The sequence below is a fragment of the Lepidochelys kempii genome, chromosome 4 (genome assembly GCF_965140285.1).
Source record: "Lepidochelys kempii isolate rLepKem1 chromosome 4, rLepKem1.hap1, whole genome shotgun sequence".
Classification (NCBI taxonomy): domain Eukaryota; kingdom Metazoa; phylum Chordata; order Testudines; family Cheloniidae; genus Lepidochelys; species Lepidochelys kempii.
This window is the reverse complement of record NC_136383.1, coordinates 27408317-27434333: the sequence shown is the minus strand read 5'-3', so window position 1 is coordinate 27434333 and position 26017 is coordinate 27408317. Positions and strand designations below refer to the sequence as shown.

The following is a 26017-nucleotide window of genomic DNA, read 5'->3' as shown; positions in this document are numbered from 1 at the left end:
CCTTATGGTTACATTTGTCAGGTCTTCTCATTCCCAGGGCCAGTATAACTTTTCCAAAATAATTCCTAGAGCACATCCTTTAAAAAAACATCCAATCTTGACTTTAAAATTGACGGTGAAGAACAATCTGCCACAACACTTGGTAAATTGTTCCAAGATGTCTCCCTAGCCCTTACACTAGAGGGATCTTAAGGGTGGAGCAGGATTAGGGAACTGGGAGCTGATAAAACAATTGTATTTGCCCTATCTAAATCTCTTCAGTCCTGGTAGAGATAGCTTTAACTCAGGGTCTGTCCAGCACTCAAAGCTTTTTGGAATGCCGGGTTCCAGCAGCTTCATCTGAAGAGATCTGAGCATTAGATGGAGAAAACTTATTGCAAAGTTTTAAACGAAAGAGGAATGATTGTTTGATCAGCTGTGTATCTCCATTCTCTGGCCAGTCCTTCGTGCTAGTCTCCTTTACCAGACTCCAGCCCTGATTCTGCAGCTCCCATATTTACATACATTTAAAAAAAACAAAACTTAGGTTAAGGTGACTTAAGCATATATCCTTTACAGGAATATGAATATTTAAAGCAAGTTAAGGCAAAATTCACACCAAATCAGACCATCTCCTATCATCTTGATACTCAACCACCCCAACATGTATCATATTATGAATGTGATTGTGAAACAGGGTGTCTGTAGAGATGTGAATACAGAGATGTGATCCTGATTTGCCTTTCACTTAGTAACTCCTTTACTTCAGTGGAATTAAATCTGACTTAAACTGGTGTAAACTGAGAGAAGAATCATACCCTGTAACTTTAAAATAATTGTCATTAAGGAATGTAGGGCTGCAAGACTGGTGATGAGATTGTGTACTGGCATGTGATTATAAATTCTTTGATGTATGTATGGAGGGTGATGATGTAATCTAATTGAGCCTACATTTATGCCACGAGGTAGGGGTGCGATTCCTCTGCTTGCTTACACATACAGGGGCTAGCTTCACTGAGCTAGCGTGAGTATAAATAGTAGGGTAGTCAGGATAGTGGCAGTAGGGGCACAGATTTCTTGTGCCAAGTACATATTCATGGGGTTCAGGCAGGTTTGTACTCAGCAATGCCCAACCATGCCACCTCTGCCACCACTGCAGCTGTCCTACTCCTGATGAGAGCTAGCGCGAGTATATGTAGGTGAGCACGGAGAAGCACACTCCTAGCTCAAGGACCAGAGGTAGCCTGAGTGTGGTAGAAATAATATGCCTTGGTTTGACTGAGTACCATGATCATAGAATATCAGAGTTGGAAGGGATGTTGCCTTTTAACTCATGGTTTCCTTGTTCTTTAGTGTTTGTACTGCTGTAAGAAAATACACTTGAGGTATCTAAACTAGTGTGTGTGTGTGTGTGTGTGTGTGTGTGTGTGTGTGTGTGTGTAAAATTTGAAACCCAAAGTGGCATTCAAAAATCTCTTCTGCTTATAGAATCTCACAAACTGGAGATGGAAAAGCCCTCTCCTGCTGCCAGCAAAGGATTATTCTTCGCTATTTTAGGCATACTAGTCTCAAATGGCTTTTGTTGAGGCTTCTAGCAGTTCCTTTGGGAGATTATTCCATGGGCTAATAGATCCTATTGTCTAATTGTTTCCTGATTGTTCCACCTGTTTTCCCCCTATTGCTCAATTTAATTTCATAGCTAGCATAAAAATAACTGATATCAACAGGCTACCAGAGCTAGAGGTTGAGTTTAGAACTTTGACAGAATCAAGAATTGTTAAACTGATCAATGCTAAAGCAAGTTGTTAAAAGCATTCATGCAAACATCACAGTAAAAGCCAATAAAATTACAAATTACATCCAAAGGTAGCACACACTGAAATGATCTGTTCCAGCTAGGGAACCAAGCAAAGCAAGCTCTTTCTCTGCTTTTTTGAATTTGAAGCAGGTATTGACTAATATAGAGCCGTAATGTGAAAATTAAACAGCATTGCTTATTCGGAGCTCCAAGCAATGCATAATTTATTCCTATTAGTGAGGCGTCAGTAGTGACTCAGTAGTTTAAATTTGAATTAACTTTTTATTTAAAGCAGGATTAAAACTTCTCTATTTCACACTTCAGTGATTGAATTTATACTCCTGCTGTACCACAGCTATTGTTGAGGAGACAGGTAAATGTCCAGAATAGTTTGGTGGATAAAATACTTACTAACATCCAGGAAAAAAGATCCAATTCCAAACTTTAGTCGTGAATATGTGGTGTGTTTGGAGTATTTTTTCCTCACAATAGTTACATAACCACAGTCTTAACAAATTTCAGTCACTTCAGCATTAGCATCAAATCTCAGACACCTACTCCACTTTTGAAACCTAAAAATTAACCCGAAGAAAAATTATTCCCGTTATTCTCCATTGCATAGCTTATTATCATCAGGGCTTGTCTGTATGGGAAAGTGTTAACTCTTCTACCAGTATAATTTCCCATATCAACATTTATTCTAGTAAAAAGATGAGTGCTTTTCACGTTAGCTTAAACCCCTTCCAAAGTGACATAAGTTAAGCCAAAAAAGGCCCCTTTATACTGGAGAAAGCCTGTCTAACAGTAAAACCTTATCAGTTTAAGTTCATACCGTAGCTTATGTTGGATAATTTTCCTGGGTAGACAAGCCCCAAGAGAAGCTGATGGATCTGTCACAGTCCAACCAACTTCCGTTCACTTCCAGCATACAACCACCTGTGGTGTGTACACCTGGTTCCCTAAAATAACTCAAATGCACAGCTTTAACTCTGACTTCAGCAAGACAAGTGTTACCAATAGACACACTTTTACTCGAAAAATATCTTTTCTACCTTTTAAACACCAGAGGTCAGAGTTAAGGTTGTATGTTTGATTCTGACTGTATAGCTATGTAAATAATAAGTAATTACCAGAGTGTATATATTTGTATGTTGGAAGAAGGAGAGGAGAGGGAATGAGTGAAGAGCATCACATTGCATCTACTCTGCTTACACCACCTGTGATACCTAACGATATTGTATTGATTACAGCTACCTGCTCGGGACTATATAGTGAAGAAGCTGATTTCACTGGTCCTTTTAAGAGTAATTGGCAATTTAATAGATTGTACAAAGATATAAGGATGTGTCACAATGTGTCAACACACCAACATAAAAGTAAACCTAAAACATCTCAATATATAGTACAGTCTCTAACAAATTTTCTAATCACTCCTCACTATTTCAGTATTCTCTTTCCCCCCAATAGAAAGCCTTGAAAATAATTACTGTTAATGACTTAACAGGTGAAGTAATCTAGGCTGAATATACTGTACAAAAATATTTGGAGAGTTGATCAGGATTGATGCTGCTGTTTCTGTTTTCCATGCATTACTGAAATATCATAATATATGGTTATTGAATCATTTGTGTCTGGTTAAAGATTATGGCTTCCAAAGGAGGTGAAGATGTAAAGCAGCATGTGTTTAGTGGGTTTGTTTGGGGTTTTTTTTTTTTTTGGTCCATCTCTTCCCCAAGCACTTCTGTCCATTCCAGATATGGATTGAAATGCATCTGCCTAGATCCTCAGTAGGACAAAATGATTGTGTCTCTCGGCTTAATTGAGCCTGCTTCAGATATTAGTTTCTTCAGCATCTGACATTCTGGCAAAGCTGACGTTTTCTAGTAGCAGCTGCTTGAATCAGTCAGAATGCCAAGACAGTGGATGCTGCAGCCTGTATTCTTTACAGCTACCTCGCTTGTTACTCCTTACAAATAATCCATTTCCTTTGGAGTGAAAATCATGTAGTTGTATAAAGTGAAGTGAAATGATTGGCCCTCTGTTACACAGCCCTGGTATAGCTCTTCTCGCTGGATTCTCACCAGAATGCTGTGTTGGGTCTCACCCCACTGGGACCATGTGTTGTTTAAGCTTCCTTTGATCTGAGTAGGCTGCATGTACCATCTTATAGCCTGTGTACGAGAGGCCAAGCTAGGTTGGTTACAGCTTTATAGAAATGGGACCCTGCAGCCCAGTTGCCCTGGGCCCCAGGACCAGTGCTAAACCTCCTATTCCCGAGTAGATTAAGCACACCCTTTCCCAGATCTTCAGCCTCGTGAGTGCTCTGGTTCACAGTTTGCCTGTTCAGTGACATGGAGTAGTTGAAAACAGACACACACTTTCCAAAACCAATCTCTTTCCTCTAGATAGCACAAAAAATACACAGAGCTGGACAAAATAATATAACACCAGTATGCATTTCCCTGCCTTCATTTCTTCACCACTTAGGAGTGTTCTTTGGGCTTAGGTCAGTCTTTTAAATTAGGAGTTCAGCATCTCCACCTTCACAGGACATCTCCTCTGGATCATGCAGTCTCTGTTTCTTTTCTTCTTTGGCTGATACCACAGTTAAACAGGCCCCCTCTGCTACAAAAGAAGGCCCTTCTGTTTTTCCCATTGTCCATGTTTCCTTTGTCTCTGAGAGTCACTTGGAGTTCTCCCCAAGGCTCTCAGGCTCCCTGATTTTTAAGACCAGGAGTTAACACCTGATTTCTTTATTGTGTTGAGGGATTTTCAATTCTCCAATCCCTATCCCCCAGCAGAGAAGTTGGAGAAAACTGGTTTTGCTTAGGATGTGGCCCATCCCATCATTCCAAGATGATCTGATTTGAATGGCAGCCATCAAAGATTAACAATGCTCCATGATCTGGGAGATGCTTGACAGTCATGACAGCATATGGCTGACTCCACATACACAGAGACATTCTGTGATACAGCAATTTTATAAGATCCCCAAATTGTCACAACCTCATCCTCTATTTAGAAATAAAACTTGGATTTATGTGATACAACACGAGACCTTTTCTGCAGTGGAGGATGAGAGATGCTCTGGTCTTAACTAGTAGAAGTATGTGGAGTGGAGAAGCCTGAACTGACTGAAAACAAAACTTTGGTGCACAGATCCAGAATTACCATCTGGACATAAATGACATTTACATTTATCTTCATTTTTTTATTTTTAATGTAGGGATATTTTAATCTTTAATGACAGAATAATCCTTGTAAAATCTGGGCATGGTGCAGACAGGTGCTACCAAGGGTTGCTGACAGTTCAAGATTTTACAGAAATAGCAGGGAATCATCATCATTGCTGATCCTGACCCTTGGAGGAAGTTCATGGAAATATACAAAAATCCAGAAATCGAACTCGTGGTGCTGCTAACATTAGAAAGCATCTGATTTCTGATTCAGATGCCTACACACCCTGTCTGCACCCTGATCGTCTTCTCCTCCCACCATGGAATCCCTACTTTTTGTCCTTTTTGATGCATACACACACCTGAAAAAGCAATTCCTCAGCTGAGTTTAAGGAGTGTCACTGAGGTTTTACAGGCACATAGTAACCATGTTAGAATGCTTATAGTACATTGCAGCACCTTAATGTTTCCCTCCCCATAATTCAGAAAGACACTTGGTTTCTTAACTTTATACTATACATTCATCTGAGACTCTGTTTTGCAAAAATAAAACGAGTGAAGCAGGTACTTTCCCCATTTTACAGTACAGAATAGGTAAATAACTTGTCCATGGCAGAACTGAGACTAGGACATGGAAGTACTGATTCCAATGCCTGAGTTTCCTTTCCTAAAATAATCATAATGCTGCTAGGCACATTGTACTCTTAAGAATTTAGCAAGGTGCTTAGTTTGTACCATTTGTGTCCTAGCAAGCATTGCCTAATTATTCCTCTTGGTCCTGGATTCATGTACACTCAGCTCTGTGCCTGGTCATATTATGTTGGTAGTGCTGAAAAAAATCCATGACATTGGTGTCCTGGAAATCGAGTCATCTAAATTCTGCCCTGTCTAGTTTTGAATGAAAGAATTGTTTAAATAGACATGAAACAGAAGGGACAAAAATCGCCAGTGTTCAGATTCCCACAGCACAATCTTATTTGTAGATATGGAGCTGCTCCAGAAAGATTGAAATGTAGTAATTGGCAAACAACAACGAAAAAGGAAATGCAAAGAAGAAAGGCCCTATTTTGTGTAAAACTTGTGCAGATACAATCATGTTCTGTAGGGCTTTTGTCCATCGCCAGGTCATCCAATGTAAATACATAATGAATCCAGGAGCAAGCCTTGGAAAAAGCAGCAATCCTGCTGATCTCATGAAGGGACACATACAGTTCTAATCTTGTGTTTTTCCTGAACAGATACTGCCAACTGTTTTAACTTGTGTAGTGGTACTTCAGAGAGTAGAGGTTTTTTTTTTTTGTTTTTTTTGTTTTTGTCCACTTCTGTTTTGTTGTTTGCTGTAGCAAAGCAAACTGGGAGAAATAGAAAAGGGAAAAAAACAGTCAGGGAAAGACAGAGGGAACAAAGACGAAAAAGTAAAGAAACAAATACACAGACCAAGTGTGTTACATTTCTGGTAGTCACTGTCACTTTCAGGGTAACTGCATCTGCATTCCTCCTCCATGGTCCCTAGAGGGCACCCACTTACAAGTTCCTGGTTCCCAGCCATCACTTCTCCTGGCAGAGATCTAAGGGCTAGGCTACACTGGCAATGCTAAAGTGCTGCCACGGCTCGTGGCAGAGCGCTGGGAGAGAGCTCTCTCAGTGCTATAAAAAACCACCTCCGCAAGGGGCACAGCTCCCAGCGCTGGGGCATTATCTACACTGGCGCTTTACAGCCTTGAAACTTGTTGCATCCTCGGGGGGTGATTTTTCACACCCCTGAGCGAGACAGTTGTAGCCAGTGTAGACAAGCCCTAAGTCTCCCTCCCTCCTGACAAGGGGTTTTAAGGTGGCACAGTTTCCTGATTTACACTGTGATATCCCCAGCAAGCCTGTTTGCCTAAAAGGCTAACACCTGTGCTTTGCTTTCTCTGAAAGAAACTATGAACAGTGCATTGCGAGCATTACAAGTTACCATACGGCTTTTTAAGCAGGCACATTTATTTTTCAGGTAAAAGCATTACAGAGAAAACATAAAAATCAATAAATGTTCCTGTGCACATTCTAAAATATAACGAGAGTCTTATGGAGCCCTAGTAGACGAAAGTCTTTCCAATCCCTCTGCAAGGATTAGAGATCTCCTTGCCGGGCTGGCCTTAGGGAAAATGGCACTTTGATGTTCCTGGCCTTCATCCCCACTGCCTCCCCCACCCATTGCCTTGAGCTCCCTTCTGTGACTTTGCACCCCAAACCTGCCCCCCTCCTTGCCTCTTGACCAGGGCACCCCTCTGACCATGGTGCCCTGTGCGGTCGCCCATCCATAAGGCTGGCCCTGGCTCCTTGGACAGAAAGTCCTGTCCATCTACTGGGTTGGGAAGAAGAGCCCTGAGTCATTTTAAGCTCAAGCTGTTTATCCAAAAATCCTTTCTTTGTGTCCTGGTCTCTGGTAACCCAGTGTAAACTAGTGTATGCCAGCCTTTCCAGGAGTTGGTCCTCTCTGGGGGTATTCACCTTAATCACCTCCCCCTGTTTTCAATTCCTGGGTGTGAAGTATTGGCGGTTGCAAAGAAGGGACTACTACCAGATCTCAGCCATTGCTTAGTCCCTCTCAGTGGAAAGAAGCATGATTTGTCATCATTGTAGGAGAGTGTATCTCAGGTAACATTGGAAGTGGCATAAATGGGGCTTTGGGGAAGAAAAAAAGGATTTATTGTGTGGAAGGGGAATCTTCTTCCTTTCTCTCAATCAAAGAGCCCATCTCTCGCAGTGTTAATATCATAGATGTTATAGGGACTATTCCTTGAGCTGACAAATATTTGTCCTGCTCAATCTTCCATAATTTATCTTGAGAATACAGTATTTTCTGTTTTCCAGGGTTCTTTTTCCAGAGTGTAAAGTTCTATATAAGGTTTTCCCTGGTTTGAATGAAAATTATTCCACAGTTCAAAACAATCTCTCTAATTAGATTCTAAAATTCTAATTTCATATTTTAAAACTTGCTATAAACTCTGGAGGAGCCATACTGTTTAAAATTAAGACACCAAGCATCAGGATTCCTTATGCTAATTACAGATGTATTTTACAGTTGCAGTTAGTTTCAGAAAATCATCATGAATGTTTCACCTCAAAGGGTTCTGAAGATAGTGAGCTCTCTTTACTCTGATAAAATGTCAAGACATATAACATCCTGTAGACCATTGCTGTGCCTATTTGTAGGACATTAAACTATTACTTGATAGTTATAGCTTCAAAAATCTTCCTCACCACTGTTTCCAGAACTTCTGCACATTGGCTATTGCCTTTATCTTCAGCAAAACTTGCCGGGCAAAGGCTAGGTAAGGTGTGTGCACCACCAGTAGAAGACTTGATTCCTTTGATGGGGGCGGAAAATCTTGTTTTTTATTTTCACTTTCATTTTCACCACTGTAAGATTGTTGAAAACTAATTTGGATATATATGATGCCATTTAAAAACAAACAAACATGCTGCATGCTTTTGTGGGCAACACTGTTTCAATGAAGAAGAGTTAGCAAGCATAAAAGGGCCTTAAAGGAGAGTATTTTTTCCCCGCTCTTCTTTGTGACCACAAGCAAGTTGACCTTCTGATGTCATTTTGTCATCACCCTACTTTACAAAACTTTAATTTTTCAGATTCTAAGGACTAGCAATTTTTCAAAAATTGAATACAGTCTCTTATTCTCAGGTTACATGAAGACAAAAGATGTTGCAAAGAGCCCTTCGGTTAAGTCCATAAATTTAACAACCTCACTGTTTGCAGAGGTTTTCTCGAAAAGTTACTCAAATAGGAATGATTTGCAGTCAGTGTTGGCCCAAATTTGAATAAATAGGCATCAAGCTTTCCAAATTATTCTGTTTCATAAGGAAAAACATGTAAAGTTCAATTATTAGATGTGGAAAATTCTTTGCAGTATTTGCCAGAGTATTCACTGAAATTTTAGAACAAATTTTCTCTGAGAACAATCAGAGCCCTGTTTTGTTTGTTTTCAGCAGATTTCTTAATGAACATCATTACTGGCAGAAAAGCCTTGAGAAACTGTGAATTTTAAGCAAATCTTTCAGAATATTCAAGAAAACAAACTTTAAATTGATTTTGATTATTTACATTTGAACACCTGATTCTAAAACTCCACTTAACCAAAGAACAGAAACATGCCATATGAGTTTTGCATCTAGTTAGAACAGATGGAGCGCTTCACACTTATAATTCAGAATTAACTGCTCATGAATGAGCTATAGACTAAGTATCTTTATTCAGCAAATAATGTCAAATAACAAACACATTTAATAAAATAACTGGGAACAATTCCCAGTGAGAAAAGGGGATGAAATTAAGTATGTTATTTGTTATGACTTATTCTTTCAACCATAACATTTATTAATGAAATAAGTTTTAAAGTTGTTTTGATGTGGAAACATTTTAAAAATCCATTCCAGCTTCTCCATTTCTCATGCATTTTCTCTCCATTGTTTATTGTCCCCTACAAATAATGATTTGGAACTTCACGGTTGCAGGCACTGCAAGAGTAGACCATTGGCATTATTGAAATCAACCCTGTGTTCAGTGAAGTGCCAGTTTAGGAGTAGTTCCATTTTCCTTCTGCTTGGTTTACCTTCTGTCAGAGACAATGATGGCTGTTAAATGCCAGGATTTTCTAGTACAATAAATCATGAAAACTAGGGTTACTTTTTTCACATTTCTTTGTTTTTTAAACTCAGACTTACACACTTACAATAAATCCATTTAGTAGTTTATACAATTAAAAATAAACACTGACTTCCAAATCTTTGGAAGATAATTTCAATGCCATAGGTAGTGAAAGTGAAGTCATGTTTTTAATATTCAGGCCTTGTCTACCGACCACTTTTGTCAGTAGAATTTGTCACTTGGGGTGTGAAAAACACATCCCTGAGCGACATAAGTTACGCTGACAGAAGCACCGGTGTGGACAGTGCTTCTCCCACAGACATAACTACCACTGTTCATGGAGGTGGTTTGTTTATGCCAACGTGAGAGATCTCTCCTGCCAACACAGAGTGACTACATGAGCAATCTCCAGCGGCGCAGCTGCATCAGCACAGCGGTGTGGCTGAAAGCTCGCTATTTAGACATGGCCTCAGACACCTGACTTGAAGGAGGTAAAGCTTCTATACAAAGACGTACTTTTACATACTCTGAACTGTATTAGGAAATAATTATCTTTAAAAACTTCAATTAATGTAAATGAGCCAACTAACTTAAATCTCGTTTGTTCTGAAAGTAAGGTGGGAGCCAAACGCGAGAGACTACATATCAAGCCACACCTCTCTTTTAATTCCAATAAAACGATCATAACAAGAACTTGAAGTTTGCTTTTATATATTACACACTGTTGTTTTACTGATTGTCAGTAGATTGAAGACTGCTGAAATCAGTGTCAGAATTGCCTGGCTTTTTTATATTAAACAAGATGTCTACTTCTGGAAGTAGACTTGCTAATTACACCATTTTCAAATACACTTCAGAGATTATTCATAGTTAAAAATTTTTCCTAAATTAGAGGTTCAGAGTCTCCTCTCACTTAAACTAGTGTAAATTCGCAATAGCTCTGTGGAAATCAGTAGCATTGCACAAGTGCAAAACTGGTATAAGCAAGAGTGAATCAGGCTCATTGACTTCAGTTTTATTGAACAAAAGAAATAACACTTTCTTCTCTGCTCTAACAAAATCAATAGACTTTGCAAAACGACAGAGAAGTACCTTCTACTTTATACAATAGGCAACATGTATACGATCTCTGGATAGTGTTGTGATTAAAAGGAAATAGTGCCAGGCAAACTTTTGCATAATTTTTTTTTTAAATGTGTTGAATTTCTCCACAGGTCACATCTGTCATACTGGCCTATTGTGACATAGAGTAATACTTTCTAAGGGCTTGTCTACACTGTGTGGCAATGCACCCTACAGGAGTGTGATTTCTGAAGTGCACTAACTTGTTGCACATTAATTGGTCTGTGTAGACTCTGCCAGTGTACACTAGAAGTTTCTTGGTGCATTTTAAACAGCAAAACATGAAATCGCACTAGGGAACTTCTAGTACACACCAGCAGGGTCTACATGGACCAATTAATATGCAATAAGTTAGTGTAGAAATCACCCCGCACTCCTGCCATAGAGCGCATTACCAGGCTCTGTAGATAACCTGTTAAATGGCAGTATATTGCTAGTGGGGATTTCAGGCACTCAGCCCCCTGTTAATGTTATCAGAAAATTGATTTTTTTTAAAAAAATACAAAAATATACTTTAGTTTGCAGATAAATGGTTGCCTAGAAGTGCAAAAAATGTTTTGTATTCTTTGTTACTCAGAAAATCTTCATTGAAAGCTGCTTCACAAGAGCTGTTTCTGAAGGCATCAACCTTTCTACATTTTACTCATTAAAGATGCCAGCGGGCTGTATGCATTTGATACATCTCCATTTACTTCTATTGTAGAGGCCATCAGAGCCACCTACCCTTTTGCTCTTGAAGAGCAAGAGTTCCCTTGCAAGAACACTGGCATAGAGATTTCCAACTGTTACTGTGATAAAACTCTGTGTGAGTCAGACATTCACAAGTACACACATCATGAAGTGAACCAGGTATTATTAAAGTCTGATTTCATTTTTTGTAAATGACAGTAAGTTTATATTAAAGGCAACTTGCAAAGGCTTTAATAACACAACTAAAAAAATACTAACTGGGCATGTATTTGGAACGGGGGGAGGGGCGAGGGAGGTCTGAAAGGTGTTTATTTTTTGCAAATTTTCAGGAATTGTCTTCGCCCACTGAAAAAAGTCAGAATTCTCATCAGCTATAAGTTTCCTTCTATTTTTCTTAACTTTTTCTTTCTCTCTCTCTCTCTCTCCCTTAATGTTATCAACAATATCAAGTGTCATCTTCCTAGTTTTTCTTGAAGACCTCTTGGCGGGATGGTATGTCTCTGAGCTCGTTTGTTGTGGGCTCTAACCCCTTTAAGGGGCAATTTTAAAAAACCTTTTAATGATGACTTAAGTTATCTAATATGTTAATTAGTTTTTGGAGTTGAGTAGGTGTTAAGCTGAAAGGCAGAAAAAATCCTCCCTCTCTGAAATGCCTTTTTTTTTAAACTCGTGTTTCTTATGATGATGATATCTGTTCATTAGCTCTTCAGTGGTCAGTGACCACTTGTTCTTGCAGCTTTTTCCTGAAGGCAGACTTTTGCTCAGTCATGTCGATTTATCCACCATAATTCATCTAAAATGTTGTTTTTTCCTTTTCACACCCACTACAAAAACTCTGGTCCTTCCCTTGGTCACTTCATTGCTCAACTACTCCTGCTCCTCCTCCTCCTGGTCTACACACAACTTCTTCCATCTTAGGTCTGTCCAAAATGCCACTGCTAAACTCATTTGCTGATGCAACCATATTATCTCCTCCTTTAAGTTCTTTCAGTGTCAACCACTGTTCTTCCACATAGAGTTAAAGCTCCTTGTCTTTCCTTCAAGGATCTGCACTACCTCACTTGCATCTCTGCTCTCATCTCATCAGACAATTGCCCATGTTGTTCAGCATTGGCTCTCAGCTGCTGATTTTGGGCTCCAGCTAAGTCACAGAAGTCAATGGAAATCTTGTCTTTGCATTTGAAGTTGGATTCAGGCTCTTTATCTCCTTCCCCCATTCTTTGCTCTGTGCCTTTATTCATTATGCCTGTGTGCTTGGATTAGCCTCCCACTCTGCTGACACCATGTAATCCTGCTCTCTTTACGACCCATCCCTTTTCAGGAATTCTTCCTTCTATTGTCAGTATTAAAAATTTAAGCAGATGCAAACTGTAACCACGCGGTGGTGTCTGCATGCTACCCTTTCTCCCCTATATGGAGTAGGAATAGGAAATAATTATGTGGTCACCAGTAAATCCAGAGTTTACAACTGTACATTAATCACTTCCCTGTTTTGTCTTAAAAAGAAAAGGAGTACTTGTGGCACCTTAGAGACTAACCAATTTATTAGAGCATAAGCTTTCGTGAGCTACAGCTCACTTCATCAGATGCATATCGTGGAAACTGCAGCAGACTTTATATATACACAGAGAATATGAACCAATACCTCCTCCCACCCCACTGTCCTGCTGGTAATAGCTTATCTAAAGTGATCATCAGGTGGGCCATTTCCAGCACAAATCCAGGTTTTCTCACCCTCCACGCCCCCACACAAATTCACTCTCCTGCTGGTGATAGCCCATCCAAAGTGACAACTCTTTACACAATGTGCATGACAATCAAGTTGGGCTATTTCCTGCACAAATCCAGGTTTTATATATAAAGTCTGCTGCAGTGTCCACGATATGCATCTGATGAAGTGAGCTGTAGCTCACGAAAGCTTATGCTCTAAGAAATTGGTTAGTCTCTAAGGTGCCACAAGTACTCCTTTTCTTTTTGCGAATACAGACTAACACGGCTGTTACTCTGAAACCTGTTTTGTCTTCACACTTTGTTACTCTGACCTGTTGTTTCTTGTGACACATTATCTGTAAGATCCTTGAGGCAGGGATCTTGACTTTATAAGTGGTTTATAAAGTATTGCATATATATTGCATTTACAATATGACCCTCTGTATAATAAATAATCGTAAAATGAAAGCACTAGATCCGGGGTTCTCAAACTTTATTGTACCATGACCCCCTTCTGATGACAAAAATGACTACATGACCCCAGGAAGGGGGACTGAAGCCTCAGCCCGCCCTAGGCCTGTTGCCCTGGGGGAGGGTGGGTGGAGGAGGGCAAAGCCAAAGCCCAAGGGCTTCAGCCTCAGGCAGAGGACCTGTGACCTGAGCCCAGCCATCCAGAGCTGAAGCCTGAGGGCTTCAGCTTTGGCTCCAGGCCCTAGTAAGTCTAATGCCAGCCCTGGCGACCCCACAGTTTGAGAGCTAGATGGATCATTGTGCCAGGTGACGCATTAACCAGTGCATTAACCAGTGCATTAACGCATTAACCAGTGCATTAACCACAAATGATAGTCAATAGTGAATGATTTTCTGTATCCTCACAAAATAGGCAGATTCCTCACACAGTATATGACCAACTGTATTCTACAATATGTATAGTTTACAATTTTTAAGTCAAAATAATTTGCACCATTTTATTGTTTCAGATGCTTTTGAGCTCATACTATTTAGAAAAAAAAGATAAAAAGGCATTATTCTAAACTGTATATCTCTCCATAAAGAAAAGGGAGTTAGACTTAAACAAAAGTGATGCAGTCGGATAATCTAGAATCTGATTTAAAGTATGGAGAAATCTACAGAAGCTATAAAAACTAGTATCTGAGAGTAGAGTTTTCAGTCTGGTATGTGTTTGCTATATTGTAGAGATGCTATCCGCTTTGTGAACTAGGAAACCATTTTGCAATGTGGAAATGAACATGTCATCCACATGCATAGTGGATGTGCTGTGCTTGATCTCAAAGCACATAGCTAATAAATTATATTGTGTGGGTGCTATCTTAGTTATGAGGCTCTGGTATATTTTCATGCACACAGAGAATCTTGTAATAACCACATTAGACTGAATAACACACAGCATTCCCATTGTCCCTCTTTATGTGTGTAATTAGATGCTGAGGGAACTATAGCAGGAAATAGGAACAGTTTCCTCCTGCCACCCTTGAAACAATTTTTCAGTTCCAATTAAAATAAATTACATCTTCTGCCAGTAGAGATTACTCCATATCATGCTTGTCATTTAGGAACAGGCAGAGAGAGCCTGAGAAAGGGAGTCCAATTTTATAAAAATTTGAGGCAAAAAGAAAAATATTTCTGAAATAATGAGCAGTAGAAAATCCAAAATTTATTTTTTTTATTCTGTGACTCTTAGTTATGACTTTTATTGCATTTTCAATAACTGCATACAACAGCTTCTCGTAAGATTTTAATTTTAGAGTGCTAGTGATCCATTTTATAAAGCTATGTACCGTAATTTGACATTTGCTTGAAGATTAAAGATGATGTAGGTTAATACATTTTAAATAAACTGATCATCTCATGAAACTGCTTTGCAGAGAGGTAACATAATTTAAAAACGTATAACATCATGCAGTTCACCTGCCATTTTATAGTTACACTTGTTCCCTCATGTCCCCCAAGGACACATTGCTTACAGTATTACATATGGATTTGGAATTAGAGATTGTAAATCCATCCCATTCTACCGTAATACTGCAGGGAGCATCATTTCAACTCCACAAGAAAATTTGTCAGGGAAAAAAAATCACTGTCTCATAACATGAAATATTTCAGTTAGACATTGTTGAAATGATACCCCACCCACATTATGGCTGAAGCACCACGTAGGCACTGTGTTATTTTCCAAGTATACTTTATTAAGCGTACTTAATTTCCTTAGAGTAGAAGTGGGTGGCATAGGTGGACAAATCATGATGACAAATAGGAATAGACAGGGATACTAGGAAATTAGATTCAGTAATTTTGTGAACGTTCCACAGTTCTTGCCACTTTCTGAAGGCGTTATGACATAGACTGCTACCTTGTTAGCCCAGAGACACAGAAAATGTTTCTGTTTTTATCTCTTTATTTAGCAAACACTAAATATGTCCTGCCCTTCCCTAGTTAACTGCTGAGCCTACATGAGTCTACTTAAATAGTCCTAGAGAAGTGCATATAAATAGATATAGAGAAATACTAATAAATCTCCTAGCAAAGGGAATCTAATTTAAATGACCTGACTTTCCATGCTGCTGGGTGAAGAGAAGGATGTATCTTAGAAATGTAGCACTGTTGATCACATTCCAGCATCTCAAAAAGCAATCTTGCCAATAGGGCGGCATCTTCCTCAAGAAATATTTTGAACCTTCACTCCTGAAATGTCTCCTTTTGAAGATGTTTGTGCATAGACATTGGCACAGGAAGGCTCAAGGATGTTTTATGTTTGTTTACACCTGCTTCTTGTGTTTCTCAGTTTCGTAAACACGTTTGTAAAACCATTTGTTTGTACACTGCATGATGAGGCCACAATTCTGATTGATGTGGTCTTGATGCTACTGCAATACCAGTATAAAACTCTGACTCACACCTTTTTTATTGATTCTAGTCATCCAGTGACTTAAGTTCTTGATTCAGAAAAAGTCTTGCACACATGTAAATGTCCATCCCCATTCAGGGTACTATTTAACTTTAGACATGTGTGATTTAAACATACAAGTGCTGTCCTGAGTTAGGGATGCTTTCTTGAACCTGGCTCTCTATGAAATTGGTAATAACAGGTAAATTAAGTGAGTAGTTATGCAAGAAACCTCCCAGTTTATTGTATGGTCTAGTACGATCACTACTGTATCAGCTGAGATGACATCATTGAAGTGGAGAGAAATCCAGGTAGGCTTAGTTCTAAAAGAGGTGAAGCAAATCCCCTCTCAGCATTATTGTCCGCCATAGAAGCACATGTTGGAAAAGATTTTTTTCAGAAGCTATTGGTAAAGGAAACACAAATCCCCTCTACGTACTTTGTTTTACTTCCATATCCTGAAATGTTGAACCAATGAATGAGTGACCCTCATGACCTCAAAGCTTAATTTTCTATCAATTTGAGTTTGTGGGTGGCACTCAAAATGTCAGCACAGGTGAGCTGAGGTTAATGTAGCTAACTGAAAGCACTTGTGTGCTGATCGGCTCTGCAAGTAATTTCTTTGAAGTAAGGTATTTCCATGAATGCACAGGAGAAGGTAAACACGAATGCTGAGACAGTGGCATTCAGGTATAAACTGGGCTGCCGGGGCTCTGGAGACTTAAGACAGGCCAACTTGCATCACATTTTTCTTTCTTTAAATTTTTTATGGTTATTACAGTATTAAATATGACAAACGACACTTTAAATGTTTGGAGAATAATCTGCTAGGGCTAAATTGTAAATTGTATCACTTATATAAGATCAAAAATATGCTGGTTTTTTTTTCTTAGTATATTAGGAAATAAACAACTGAAATGTGTTTGAAAGATTAATCTTAAACAGTTTTAAGTTTTTGAGTCATTTTGTGTCAAATAAGCCAAAATGCCAGCTGCAGCTTGACATATATTCAGTACAGGTTCTACCAGGTGAGCAAATTTCAGGTGTGAACTTTTCTTTAGAAGGAAAGGTTTTATCGGTTTTACTAAAGTAAAACTTGTGGAAATGATGCAATAGAGTTCAGTAGCCCACTTCAGAAAAGAACCTGGAATCAAGATGACTGTGCAAGACTACGGTAAAGTGGAACTGAAAGTTATATTAGTTTTCGGTCCACTTTAGCTTTTTAGCTTGTCTGTGATCGTAAATGCTTCTCTGATTAAGTTCTACTTGTTCTTGGTTCCTCTTCTTGATACTGTTGATTTCCTCTTAAGTGCCTCATTTAAGTAGCCAGCATCCTTAGTAATCTCCTATCCTGGTTCAAAGGCAGCCTCCCTTATCTTACCTTCTCTTTTAGTGGAGACTTTATGCATTGGATGGAGACAGCGATTTAATGTCCCAAGGCTGTCATTGGAACTCTTACCTCTTCCATTTTTCTTCTCCTTTTGGGTTATTTAATAGCTATGCTCAACTTTACTCATATTTTCCATGTAGTAGACACCCAACATTAAATGTTTTTACTTGATATCTGATTGGGGAGTGCTCTGATACTATAGTAACCCGGATCTTAAAAATATGTAAAGTCTATCTGCCTGTCTTGATTCTATCACATCGTGGCTACATTATAATTTCCCACTAAATGTGTCTAAATCTTTGAAGCTGGAATAAAGGCCATTTTAGCCCATTCTCTAACTAAGCTATACAATTCTTAGCTTAGACCGAGAGTTTACTCCCAAGGCTAGAAATCTCTCAGTTACCCAGGAATTTATTTTCTTCTTTCTAAATCTGCATACAATCTTCTCTGAAACATTTGCCCCATCCCAGTTCAGCCTTTATTGAAATACCTGTTTATTGCTTTGCCACTCCAAGAGAGAGAAAACGATCACTATAATCTTCTGTTGCTTTGACTTGGTTCTTCTGTTTCTCAGGATCCCAGTCAAAATTGTCCCCCAGCCCCTCAAATTGTCTGTGATCTCATGTTCACTTCTCCATCTGCTTCTCCACACATCCAGTCCTGGCTCTTCTGATGTTTCCTCTTACTAAGTGAAGTTTACTTCTTCTCTTCGGGGGCCTAATGAAAAGCCCCATGAAATTAATGGGTGGTTTACCATTCTATTTTGACTGTTACGTAACAAGATTTGGTACTGAATGGTGCTACATGGAAACTCCATTGCATTTTAAAAATCTATAAAAAAAAATACACTCTGGAAGGGTATGTAGAGCTGCCCTTGAAGGTTTTAAAATTAAGATTAGCCAAAGCTGCAAAATTCAGTACTGGATCTGAATTATTCTGTAGTTATTAATATCTAAGGTTTTGGTTCAATCACTAGATTAAACCTGTAAAATTATAATATGTTATCCACAAAATAATGACATTGCTAAGTAAAAATAGTGATTGGAAGAATAGATATTTTTCTAGAGCTCATAAAATTGATCTAGAACCTAGGGATGGGTAGAAATGGTTCAAATTATTCCCTGTAATGTTCTTTACTTTCCATTTTTGGGGGGGGGGGGGGCATGATGAAAAATGACCTCTTACTTGTTTTTTTTTCTGTCTCTTATCTAATTTCCGATCCATGACCATACTTTGTCTCTTGTTCCTTGCCCCATGACTATTTAGTTTTCTTTAGTGGACTCTTGTTGTGAGACTTTACTGTAGGCCTTTTGAAAAGCCAAAGAAACTGTTTCTGGTTCTCCTGTATCTATTATTTTAATCTAATCTATTATTAGGATTCTTTCAAAAGAATCCTAACCAATGAGAGAGGCATGATATTCTTCTTGCATGTGTTTGTATGATACTTATCATAGAATCATAGAATTATAGAATATCAGGGTTGGAAGGGACCCCAGAAGGTCATCTAGTCCAACCCCCTGCTCAAAGCAGGACCAATTCCCAGTTAAATCATCATTCCCAGTTAAATCATCAACTTGTTTTGTCAAAACAACTTGTTTTGACTGTTGTACTTAATATCATTTTAACAAATGTTAGAGGGGGGAAAAAGGCAGTACGATATAAGATTAATGGAGCAGAATAATTTTTATCTGAAAGGAAAACTGTATCCATTGAATATGCAATATAGTCTCCTATTTGAATAGTGGGATGACTTTAAAAGAAATGTCATTAGTTTCTTGTACCTCTGCTATCTTTATATGGTGCATTTGTCTTACAAAAACCAGACTCCCATTTGCTGCAGACATTGTTTATTAAAGTTACCCCGTTCTCACATGAAACATTTCTTATGAAACCCAAAAATAAGAATGTAATTGCAACAGTTGTAATGCATTGGCTACTGGGTGGCTTTCTAAATTTAAAACCTTACATTAGGGATTTTGAACAGAAAATACAGTAGTTTATAATATGAAAATAAAAATCTTTCTACACCCTCTCTAATTCGGTAATCATTGCTACAATATAACACTGGTAGTAATAATATAGCTATATCGCCAGCACAGTATTATGTTACAGTGGTTAATTTAGACATCAGTTCTCAAAATAGTGGCAATACTAGTTTTCTGTATTAATCTACCTGTATGCTGTGTAGGTCTTCAGATTGGAAAAACATCTGTGAAATCTTTCAAAATGGGGGTAAGAAAGGGGCAGAACGAATGTGCCCCCAAAATTGTATAGGAATCAACTCTTGATTCAGTTATTGCGAATTCCTTTTGTAAGTGGTGGTGATTTGTTGTCGGCTATTTGATTGCAAGTGTTATCAGTGAGAGGTAGTATAAAAGTCAGCCGTCTATCTAATGGATGACTGCTGGTAAGCCTGACTGATTCTAGATGGTGTTAATATTTCATAACCAGCCTGTACACTGTCTGGGTGTTTGCTCAGGCTGGTTGTAATACAGTGAGCCTTTGAATCAGGAAGAGCTTAAGGGCTTTACGCCTCTGTGTGCTTTGACAGAGAAGAAGTGCAAATTCTCTTTCGGAGCTAAAAGTTGTATTTTGATTTATTTTAAGGTTTACATTAAGGGTCAATCACCATGCAAAACAGTTTTTAATGGCCCCTTTTATCTCAGACCTACAGTACTTCCGAGCAAGGCTGAGGGGTGCACAGTTTTAATTGTGTTCCGAAGGCGTTACATCCCCAACTTGGATGAACACTTCGCTGTTTGTGAAGGGCAGATGAACTTATTATGAGAGATCTTTAACCTGTGGCTGGGTAAGGAAGTGTTCAGAAATAGACGAACATACGCACAGAACTGTTGTTCATTTTCCTGTCCATTCATTTTGTAATATTCCGTTCCTTCCCATCCCCTTTATTTTCTCTGCTTTGTACATTATACTTCCAGTAGCACAAGTGAATTAATGTTTTGGGTATTTTTTTATTTTGGCAGCTGTGTGATGTATTGAGATGGCTGTGAGCTCCTGTTGCTGCTTTCCTAATTGTAGCAATGTGTGATTCACTACCATAGGGGTAACAACGTTACAAACTGTCACTTCAGTAAAAATTCAAAGTGGCTGTAGTAAGATTGAAGTTGCTAAATTTCCAGTGTGTATTTTTCCTCAAAGAAGGAAGGAAGGGAAACCAGCTAGTTTCTGGATGATGAGTTAACCTCTTGATTATTGGGTTTTTTGTTGCTCTTGTAACTTGTCACAAGTGATTAGAGCAGGGGACCAGGAGCAAGGGTTTCTGGGTCTATTCCTGGTTCTGCTACTGTTTGCATCCTCAGACAAATCACTTAACCTTTCTCCATCTCAGTTTCCTGAGCCCTAAAATAGTGAAAATAATTGCTTCGCTAGAATGTGTTGAGGCTTCTGTTTGTAAAATGCTTTGATAATCTTTTATGGACGGGAGCTACTGAAGAGCAAAATATTTAATTGGTGCCATTAATTTATAAAAGGGAAACAAATATGCACAGCCTGGTTTTGCACTGCTTTGACAAAAATGTATGCAGGGTTTATATCTAATTTTCTATATGTGTTGTAGGCATTGCTCTTTCACATCAGTGATAGCAAAAGCTGGTAGAAGTTTGCCCATTAAACTCTCTTAAGTTTTATATAGCCTGAAGTTATAAACAGCTGTTTGGTACAGTAACTCATTGTGCTCTTGCAACACTCCCAACTACTGTAGATAATGACACCAACATTACTAGAAATGCTGTAAACACAATTTAGCATGGTTTATAATTACACTGCTGTGTATATAATCAAAACTATACCAAAATGGTGGTATAAATTTAGGTACCTAAATCCATTATTTGTTGAGGCATCCGTGTAAATTGAAGGTTTTTTGTCATAGCTGTCATTGTTAAAATGTATGAAGATCATGGAGATAAAAAGGATTGTTTTAAAAACAATATGCAAAGGGCTATTTCAAACTTTACATCACGTTTAAGTCTTTCACTGAAGAAATATTAAGAAATTATCTGGATCGCTGATGGGGGATGGAAATCCATGTGAAAACAAAAGGCTTTTAAAGGAGCGGCAGAACACGTCACATCACGCATAGCAAAATATGCGGATGCCGAATCATTAAGCTACAGATGAAATCATGGAATAGCGAGAATGACATGAAACCTTGTTACTTTCCTTTCTGATTCTGCTGTCCTTGATTGGGTGCTCCTTTTGTTTTTGTTTTTAACGAATGTGATATTGCATACATCAAAAAGACTTGCCACATTTAGCTCATAGGTGACACTCTTTAAGAAAAACAAAAAGTTGAGAAAGCTTATACTTTGATTGTTTATATATACAAAGAGAGACTGCCCACTTGAATTGTATGAAACTGACTAATTAAAAGGAAAAAATGTGATAGAACACTCTTGAAATAGTGTATACTGAGTAAAAAAATTCTGGAAGTTTTTTTTTGGGGTGTGTGTGCGAGGGGGAAATGGGACCAAGAGCAACAGCCCCAAACATACTTAGGTGTACGCTTTCTTTTTGTTCTTTTTTTTCTATGTATATGCCAGTCTGTTGCCTCTTCAGTTTGTTTTGTTGATATGTTACTGGTAATTATCCTCTTGCATGGCCTGGGTAAAGCAAGGGTATGTGAATTCCCCCCAGAAATAGTATATGAGGGTGTGGAGAACATAGGAGATAGCTGCATTTTTATTAATATTCTGTTTACCTGCTTGATATTATTCTGTCTTACTGCCTACAGTTAAATCCAAAGTTGTTAGGAAAAGCTAGCAGGAAATGAAACAGTGACTACTAGGAATGAGGTGTCTCCAGAGAAAATACCAAGGGTCCTTAAAAAAACAATGGGTAGGCTACTAACTGGGAAGTGCCTATCTGCCTGGCCCAGCCAGGTTAATACTTATTTTTCCATGGTCAGAGCTTAAGATCAAAAGAAAAATCATTGAAAACCTTGGCCTAGAGAGGAAAGTGGGGGTGAGAGGTTGGAAGTTGCTTGCAGGGAGATGGTGCAAGAGATACAGAGAGAGAAATTGTAGCATGGCTGCCTGTCCCTCCCAGTGCAAAACTAGGGTGCCAGGAGTAAATGGAACTTACCAAAACTTGCAAGGAAAGGATAAGGTGTAAGGTAAGAAGCAGGCATTGTACATCTTTTGTTGCTTTAACTTTTTTCTCGGCCTGCTATGTACCTTTGGTTGAATAAGCAATACTTTGGATTTGAACCAGTGGCTGTTGAAAGGAGTTGTGGTGGTGGACAGTGCAGTACCTCTTTATAACATCTGGGAGCTCGGAGGGTAGGGGCAAGAGGGCATAAGAGCACTCCAACGCCTACTGCTGGGAGAGTGGATTCCACCTCTGGGCTGCACCAGTCAGTGCAATCCTATGAGTGTGAATAGGTAGAGTCGTCTCAAAGAACTCTGGTTACAAGTAAGTAACCTCTATTTTTGAGTGACTTTAATTGGACACTGGTCACATTTCCCAAAGGAAAGTCTCTTGTAAGGCCAGTTGGACCTGCTAGAGGAGCCACGGTTGGTAGGTGAGGGCTTCAACTCAGAGATCCTGCCCCAAAGTAGTTGAACTGTGAGGTACCAACCTGGAGAAGGGTGAAGGAAACCAAGCCTTGTCACCAGATGGGTGCCACTCCAGAGAGACTGCTAAGGGATTTAAAGCACATGTCACCAAGTAACCATGACAACAGGTAATGTCCTTGTGCCAGTGCCTGAGACAGAAAGCGTAGCTGGCCCTCAACAAGAGAGTAAAACGGACAGTACACAAAGTGCTGTCAAAAGAGCTAAGTAAACAAACTTTCAGTTAGTCATCTTTTGAGTTATCAGTAACAAAAATACTGATGGAAATGTGTCTTTCAAGTTGATGGGTCACTTCAAGAAGGTGCAGAGATAAAAGATAAAGCAACTATTTTGTTTTAAATCAGCATTCTGTACAATCACGCCTTTGTTTTTGTTGTTTTTAATAAGGTTTCATGTTGAATATTTTTCCCAAAGTAAATACAGTATGTGAGAATGTTGGTAGCTGAAATATCAGCTTGCTGTGGAATCAAAGATGGAAAAGCTTATCTAGCTCATGGCCTTAACAGTTGAAGTTACAAATATGGAAACTCAAAATCATTATAACATACTAGGATTCAAGATAATCCTAGCTTTCTGGTAGCCTTACCTACATGGCTAGAGGGAAGAAGTGATTTGGAGGAGGGGAAGAAAGAGATTTATAGATATCAGTGTACGATAAATTCCTGTACAGCTTTTCAAGGATGTAATTTTAAAAAGCACTTGACATTGGAATGACTTTGCTCCCCATTTGAAGTGAGATTGAAGTGAAATTGATTTAAAATGGGATCTGAATTAGGCAGATGATGAAAGGTTTTGAAAATATTTCTCCAACATGAATTACACTTGTAAATACAGATTGTGAATTTGAGGATTCCCTGCTGCTGAAGATGACACTCAAATATGGCTTTAGTCTTTTTGTAAAGTAGTGGGTGAGTTCCAAATTAGTGTAAATGATCTCCTGCTTTATACCATTATCTGCTCCCTTTTGCACCCTTTCCCTTTTTATTGCACTTTTCACCTCCAGATCTTTTTTCGTGCTGCCTTCTACATCAAGAAGTACCTCACATTAATGTGAAACAATCCAGGTACGATAACTCCAACTCTGTTTAGTTAGATCATATTTGTGTTTACCACTCTTAGATGGCAGTGGTTTGTGTTGTATTCATGTGTCTTGGGTTGGATCTTTGGGTCAAGGACTTGTTTTTCTTTGTTAGACTCATGTTGCATTTTTAAATGTACCTATGGCATTACATTAAATGTGAAAATCTAGTGTTAACATTATATAAAGGCTGCAGGATCGAGCACTCAAAGGTTAGGAAATAGTAATGTTAGCTCATCAGTGTGGCACATAATGCATATTTTATGGTATACCTTAACAGAGATTCTAAAGTGTACAGATAGACTAAATATACGCATGCTATATATGTGCTGGATAAATTGAAATACGGCGTTTTCTGTGCTATGGATAAATGTGTTTAGTTTTATAAAAAAATCATAATTAAAAAATAAGAAAAGTGGATATTCCCCTGTCCTTTGTTAAGTGAAAACCTTAGTATATTAAACCATTGAAAAAATATTGTAGGGAGGATATGCAGCATGGTAGAGTTAATGTTGCTACGGCAATGTTAACTGCTAGAATTTCCCTGATTTCTGACTGTGACACCTTGCAATCTGGATGGTACGTAAACACTAACTTTTCACAATTAATCTTCAAGCTCTTCTTAAGGGGAAAAAGATTTGGAGGTATAATTGCTTTTTGTAGGTTATAAGCTCTTCATAAATGTTTTGAACCAGAAAACATGCACTTGTGTATTTATATATAAATGCATACCCACAAACTTGTTCCTCTAAAGGTGAACTATGCAATTTTGAAGTGGTCATGCCATTTTCCTTTCATACCTAAGCAAAATATTGGTTAGCGGGGATGTATGGGAGTGTTGCCACTGATTTTGATGGATCTGTTTTAGGAACTTATATTGCCCTCAGGGCAGTAGTATCTGATTATCTCACTACCTTTTAATCATCTCACCCTAGTGAAAAACTGTTATCCCCATTTTATAAATGGGGACCTGAAGCACAGTGAGGCAAAGTGACTTGCCCAAGGTCACACAGGAAGTCTGTGCCGGGGTAGGGACCTGAACCCAGGTCTCCCAAGTCCTATGCTTGTGCTCTATTAACTAGGGCATCCCTTCTCTCTGGTCTTTCAGAGAGTGCAGGATGAAATCTTGTCTCTATGCCACATTTCAAATTGTACGTGTGTGTTTTGGGTTTTTTTTGTTTTTTGTTGTTGTTTTTTTGCGAGAGAAAGAGAAAATAGTAATTAGATGTTTGTATAAGGGGGAAAAGTGTAGTTCCCTCCCTTTCTCCCCCAACTCCCAATTCTGTCTGAAAAATAACTGACGTTTGCTCCAGACTTGGGGGTAGGGAATGTTTGGGATTGACCAAAGACCAAGTTAGCTGCTGGTGTAACTTTATGTCAACATAGAATTTGGCCTCAAGTGCTGTGGGGGAGGGAAGAGGAGGAGGGAGGAGGAATTATTTTTAAAAGGTGAAGGTTACAGATGTGAAAAGAGAGCTATAACTTTTGTGTACTTAGCTGTTAGTAGATGCCACCACATGCACCTGTAAATAACTCTCCCCTTCTCTCCAGTTTTCTTTCCACATCCTCCAAATAACACAACTGCAAACTGTACTTTCCTGGGAGTCAAGAACTGAGCAAGCATTGTTTCAAACCAAAGGGTCTTGAACAGTTGCTTCACAAGTGGGACTCCTGTAACGTTCAGCTACATAAGATCTAACAAAAGAGAAGATTGCACTTTGGCATGTTAGGCAGTAGCAGCCAAGAGTAATAACACAAAGCATTTGTGTTAAGGGGAAAATTTGGCCATGTTGTCACTTACTAAAGATAAATTGTTTGGGGCTTGTCTACTTTTTAAAAAACGGAGAAAGTATTAGATATTATGGAAACTTTAAAACAGAGTCAAGGAGCAATGACATGCAATTTGTCATGGTGGATTCAAGAAAATGAA

General features: G+C 38.7%; 1 protein-coding gene across 3 annotated transcripts in view; it reads left to right on the top strand.

The window, feature by feature from the left end:
- The window catches only part of PPP3CA (protein phosphatase 3 catalytic subunit alpha), a 334463-nt gene that overhangs the window by 145396 nt on the left and 163050 nt on the right, over positions 1-26017 (top strand). The gene's annotated exons all lie outside the window — the stretch shown is intronic.